This window comes from Mercenaria mercenaria, chromosome 15 (assembly GCF_021730395.1).
Source record: "Mercenaria mercenaria strain notata chromosome 15, MADL_Memer_1, whole genome shotgun sequence".
NCBI lineage: Eukaryota > Metazoa > Mollusca > Bivalvia > Venerida > Veneridae > Mercenaria > Mercenaria mercenaria.
In genome coordinates, this window is record NC_069375.1 from 66,970,618 (window position 1) to 66,977,586 (window position 6,969).

Here is a 6,969-nt window from a genome sequence, read left to right on the forward strand (position 1 = left end):
GATCCGTACCTCTAGACAAGACTATTGGGGGTTTTCTAGGGGTACGGACCTCCATTTTTCTAGAGATTAAGAGTCAATTATCTTTCAATTTTTATTGAAAATGAAATAACAAATAAGACCTTATCAATAATCACCTTAAACTTGGATGTAAATCATCCGATTTGTTACATTTTCCTTCGAAACGTAAATAACCGAGGAATACCAAATAAATCACGAGAATTCGAACTGGCAGAAAAAAGATATAAAGATTAAAAAAATAATCTAAAAATAACGTTAAACATGTTGTGAAAAAAAAAAAACTATTTTTAATGATAATTAACCCTTTGGGTATTTATGTCAGTAATGTATATGTACTGTTACAGAGTTACTGCCCTTACTCTTGTATGACTGTGCTTTTTCTTTACAGCTGATTTATTTTTCATTTTATTTTGTTATTACTATATCATTTGTTTGTCGGGAAATAGCTTTAAGCTAATGTTTATTGTTAATTTCATATCCGACGTTAAATTAAGTTTCTTGTATCTTGTATCTTTATGTTTTCCACACATTTGGTAGTCGTTACGAGATACAAAGGACGTTTTCACAAACAGTTTCTTTTACTTAATGTTGCTTATTGATTATCAAACAATCAGTTCCGTGCCGATGATCATTACTGTATAGCTTGTATAAAAAGTTAAATAACAAAATAAATAGGTGCATAACATTATGACTATTTTTTTTCTGCTGAATGTCAAATGTTATAATTTATTCAACGGTTAGATTCACCCAATCTGTTATCAAGGACGGATTACACCAAACCGGAAGTGACTACTCAGTGTTACATGTGAAGTAGTCCAAAATGTAGTTCCATGCTAGTTATATACAACATAACATGTCAATATTTTTCTATTTTTGATAAGAAGACATGTTATACTAAATGACCATATATGGTTTTCATGTCATTGAAATGCTCTAAAGTGTGGAAAATGAGGTCTGAATGTTTTGTTATTAATATGAAATAAATAAGGAATTGAATTGGTAGAATGTAACCTATCAACAGTTTTGTTTCGGCACGGGAGAGTGTATTCATTTGGACTTCCTCGGTTATTTAGGTTTTTAAAGAGGAAAGCCATTATGTTTCAGAATAGTATCATTGAGTTCGTAGAAGTACGTGGATTTACTTTTTACTCTTACAATGTAACTTTTTCTTTTCTCGTTAAATTTAAATATATACAAGGCTGGAATGTACTAAATACCTTCATAACTATTATAACTGAGGTATTTTTTTGGCGACGCCGTCTAAATTCGTTTTCGTTACCTATGCCACGTGACTTCAGATTGCAAATCAAACTACTTAATAACGCATTATAGATAATTTATCAAAATGGAAGATTTATGCAACGCGCTGCCTGATTAGACGAGAGTGTCAATTTCTTTCACTCTGTTGATTGTGCTACGCTGAGTGAAATGTAGACAAAGCGTTTATCCTAAACGACGCTGTTCACAGTTTTAAAGCTAACTTTGACCCAGTATATTTAGCAAGACTATTGATATATCTCAAAATGATAAGTAAGTTTAATAAATATGATAAAAACCTGTTCAAATACCAACATATATCAAATTAAAGAAAGAGCTGAATACGGTCTGCGTATCACATGAATAAGGGTGTGATAAGAGTCTTTTATTATCATAGCTGAAACTGCAAGTGACTTAAATAACTAACAGCATTAAATGCTATGTCAGAGTACTGAGAAATACCTGAACATTTTTCCATTTGATATGTCGAATATACTTTGTAAAATTAACTTTATTAATAAAAAAATACCAACCGAGAAAGGCAGATTTTGTCATTTATGTAATTCTATGCTTTTAGGCGATGAGTTTCATTCTCTTTTTATCTGTCATCATTTTACCGTTGTTAGGAATAAGTATTTACGCCAGTATTAATGCAGAAATCCTAATGCCATGAAGTTTTCACAGTTGATGAACAGTGAAGATAGAATTACATTGTTAAAGTTAATATTTTGAAAATCATGTCACTTTGTACTTAAGGATGTACGAGCGAATTTTTTCTAACGTTAAGAATTTTTTCATACCCTGTGAGCTTGAAGAACATTAGTTTCTAAGACAAACAAGAGCAGAAAAAACATAGGTCACCGAACTCGTTTTAACTTTATAGGGTATTTTCTTCACCCACTGTTTACGCATTTCTGAAATTTTGTAAAATTGAAAAAAGTTGGTACTTTATAAAACATATAATATCCTACTTAATCTTATAGGGATTTCAGGTATTACAGGTTAATATGAATATATGGTGATGTCAGTATTATATAAGCATAAATGTCACTAACAAATCTCTTTAATTTTTACATTTTGACATAATTACCCCACCCACTTTATTTTCAGTGGAAAAAACGTATTTAGATCTACAAAATAAATTCTGACGTTAAGATTTTCAAAATATTTTGCAGCATTAATGACGCACAAAAATGCTTCAAAATGGAAAGAAAAAAAGTTGGGGTCACCGTGCATTTAAGAGATTTATTAAGAAAAAACTGTTAAAAAGTGGTTAATTTTGATATTTTTTGTTATATTTGTTTAAATTTATATTTTCTAGATAATATAAAGCGCCGCTATCTTGAGAACTTTTATTTCATTTATAGCTTAACATTATATGTATCAGTCAGAAAAATATCAAAACCAAATCCGATCTAATTTAATAGATATTTGAAATTACCTATCCCTACCCCATTGTAAATCTTACGTCAATTTTAGGCAAATGCCAGCCAAAAATAAGGGTGACAATTTTTTTTTCGCAAAAAGCATAATATATTTGGTTAAATGGTATATTATTAGCTATATTTTAATTATTTAGCATTAATTTTTAGCAAACCTTTTGTTAGAAAGCAATATTCGAAGAAACATTTTTCAAAATGGCGGATATCCTGAAAAAAACGCTAGTACATCCTTAAACAGAGAATCTTATTTTACTTCTCAATCTCCATCATATAAACATTCTGCTCATTTTTTATTCAAAACATTACAGTTTACAAATGTTATTACAAATTGGAAATTACTGTTTACCATTGACATATACTTTGTAAGCAATTTTGTTGGGAGAATTAGCTTTTTGAATTATTTAGTTGTAGTTTATTCATGTGATGTAGAATAAAAAATAAGTCTACGTTGATTCAGTTTTAATGTTCTGTATAAATATAAATGATCTTAAAACAAAAATATTTGTCTTTGGTATCTTAAAGAGTAGCTTTAAATAGTGTAACATGACTGTCGATGTAGTTTCATAGTTCAACTTAAATGATCATATCTGTTTACATGTTCTTTTCTTTAAAGTTAGTAACATATCATTCAACCAGAGCTTTTGTTGGTATCACTTTTGTATTAAAGATATAAAAAATACGTTTTTTTAACAATTATTAAAATTGGAAAACAATTTTCTTATAGTGTCCTAAACCCTGTAAATGTATACCTCATATATGTAAAAATACAGGTTATTAAATTATGCCCAAGAAATAGACTTAAATTTAAATACAATCAAGCTTGCCATTTCTCTACAACTGAATTTATAAATAATTCAACTGTTACACCAAGGACAACTTTAGAGGATCACACGAAACAGAATGAACAAATAAAGAATCATAAGAGTCACCTTATGAAAACTACATAACATGGAAACAAACAGTTAAAAATCTTTTTTTAAAACCAAAATCAGGTTTTAAAAACAATATTTTTCCATTGATTTGCACTTACATGTATATTATATAACTACATTACTTTTAAATATTGAAATACTCTGGAGGCTCACTCTCAAACTTGGGCTTGCCATTTGTAAAATAGAAAAAGTTGAAACTCCACAGGTCCATCAAACTACTGCTCAACACAACAAAACTGAAAATGTTGCATGCTCGGTTTGATTGAGCTTGTTCATGAACGGTAGTGGAAATGCATGAATCGTCCGTGCCCTCTAGATCCGGCTTGAGCAGAACGCAACATTTACACATGCTACAAGTACAAAAAATAGAGACATCCGTAGACATATTCATATGGCGGTGCTAATGGAATCTTCATGATACACTTGTGTGTAATTCAATGAAAAACCGCGTATGATACCAAGTTAAAATAATGGTTTGCCCTAAACGAGAAAACAATGTACTAAACAAACTGGAATTTAGAAAGGGGATCTATAAACCGAATAAATTAACATAACAAAATTTAAAATGAAGAGGTAAATGCTATCAAGAATTGAGAAGCATTAACGAAAAGTAAATAAAGTGACACAAAGTATATTAAACCAAACGAACGTTTGTTCAATGCGTACATATTACGTTAAATGTATATCGATTAAAGTATTTTCTTGAGCGGTTTACATTTGAATGTTCTTTTTAACAATAATAGTTGAAATACATTATGGAAACATACGAAAATATAGTATATAATTTGAAAAAAATAAACCATACGAAAATACAGTTTACAATCTGAGGAAACATACGAGAGCGCAGGAATCTTCTACTCTAAACTCAGCGCATTTTGACCTACGAACAAAAAACTTTAATGGTCGAATACCAGCAACCTCTTTAACCTCAATAGTGTTATTTCCGTCCCAAAAACATTTAAAAACGTTTCTTGCCTTGATATAAGACTAATAAGCAAACCTTAAGTCACAGTAATGCTTCCAAAGGTAAGAAATATTCGTAAACATCTTACAGAAAATTATTTAGCATTTTCTTACCCGTCATTTTGAAGCTTGTTCGTCGAAGGTTTCGCATTTCAATACCACGTGATCTAAGAGGCGGAGCGATAGTGGTCATTTGGCGATTGGTCAATATTGTTGCCTCAATAAAAAAATCGGTATTATTTTTAAAAAAGAAACTGCGAAAAATTGAAATTGACACACGCTCAATTTGTCCACAAAGGGTATCCGGGTCAGTCATAAAAGAATAGGCAAATGAAAATTATGAAATGTAAAAATTTACACATATAATTTTTTGTATTCAATTGTTGTCAGAAACTTGTAATTCTTATACAAATACAAATTGCGCCGATACACATAGCATTTGGTGTGTTTTCCAATAACTGCTATCTGGCACCTGCACTTGTACGTGACCCTGAATTAAATTCGCTTACAGCGATCTACTAAGGATGTGACATAATCAATGGCGGAAAAACAAATCGAAGATTTAGATCAGTGAGTGACTTTCTTCGGGTACTGCGAAATGCTCAATACTTGACATATCATGTGCTGCACCAAAACATGCCCAAGAGAAAAAATATCTATTGAAAAATTTCTATAGGAACTGTTTTCGGTTTAAATCCGTTAAATCATCACCGTGTTAGAAATCGTGTCTGATTGATTAAAGTATATCGATTACACCGACTTTTAATAGTGGTTCTTTCTGACTCTGGGCACTCACTATGGGCACAATCTGGTCAGTTTTGTTCTGAAATTTAGTGTCCCGTAATCGATATTTTTTATTTTAAAAACTTCTGAGTTAAAAGGCTAAAATGCCAAGTGAAGAAGTTCTAAAAACGTGTAATGCATTTATTCTGTTTCTCACAACATTTCTAAAAATTTCATTTTTATGATTTTTTTTTTGCACTGGTATCAACGCATTATTGTACAATTTTTCAGATTAACTATCCCCTGATCTAGTCCGAACTCTAAGTCAATGAAGTGAGAAAGGGTAGTGTATTAGATTGTTTTGAACGTTTGCCGGTTGTTATGTTTAAAACACGGTATAGAGAAAACAGTCACATGATATGGGAAAACCGGGAGTTTTCCGTCTAGATTTTAATGTATACGTGTATATGTCAAAGAAAACATATATGCACAGTTCAGTCTACTAAAGCTCCGTAATGTTGTTGTTGTTTTCTACCAATTAGCTATAAACGCACTAAATAGCTGTTAATCTTTATTCTATATAAAATTGAGAAACTTCCAGTGGCTGCTGCAGCACACACCCGGACCCATTTATATTGTTAGTGCTGAATAAAAACCAATAATAGAAAAGTGGGTGTGATTTCTGATGCACGAAAAATACTTCAGTCCAAAAATTTACACTGTAAAATCAGCTAAAAATGAGAAATGGTGAATGATCTTTGATTCCATGACAAGTTCTGTAATGCTCTATGTCAAAGATAGATCCGCCATGTGATTTCAGAAAAAGAAATGAAGTGAAAATAAGGAAAATATCTCTACAACGCAATAACAAATAACAACTGGAAAAAAAAACAACCTGAGAACTATTTGAATCTGCAATTAAGCAACTACCGGTTTTTTCCACGTTAATTTTAATGTCTGTATGCCATGATTCCAGAACTGTACTCTAGTTTGCATTTTTACAAAATTATGCCCCTTTTTCGACTTAGAAATTTTTGGTCAAGTTTTTGTATATAAGTTGGTGTACGTCTTAGTACCCACTTATGGGAATGGTTTGAAACGTCACACAGTTTTCACACAATTGTCAAGAGCTGATATGCATTGCACAGGTTCCATAACCCTGTTTTGCAATTTTACAAAATCATGCCCGTTTTTTTACTTTAATATTCATTCAATTGACAATACTGTTGAATAGTCGAGCGTTGCTGTCCTCGGACACCTCTTGTTTTATTTGCTCAAATCACATGCCAAATCTACGCTTGACATTCAGGTAACATTTTCAAAATGAAATTATAACATGACAGAATTTGTCTTGGAAACTTAGTTCATACATCACTACTACAATTAATTTGGGGTCTCATTTTTAACTGATTTACAGCCTGTGTTTCCATCTACCTCAAAACAACAAATAAGAAACTTATGGCCATGTAGGTGATTGCTGGGTTTTCCAAAAATGGTGATTTGACAAAAAAGTGGTTAATTTTGACAGTCTTATTATATACTTGAAACATAGTATCATTTTATACCTTTTTTCAACTACCCCGGCCCATGTAAAGAAATTGATATAATTTCTTTTTGTTGAAAGAAAGCACACT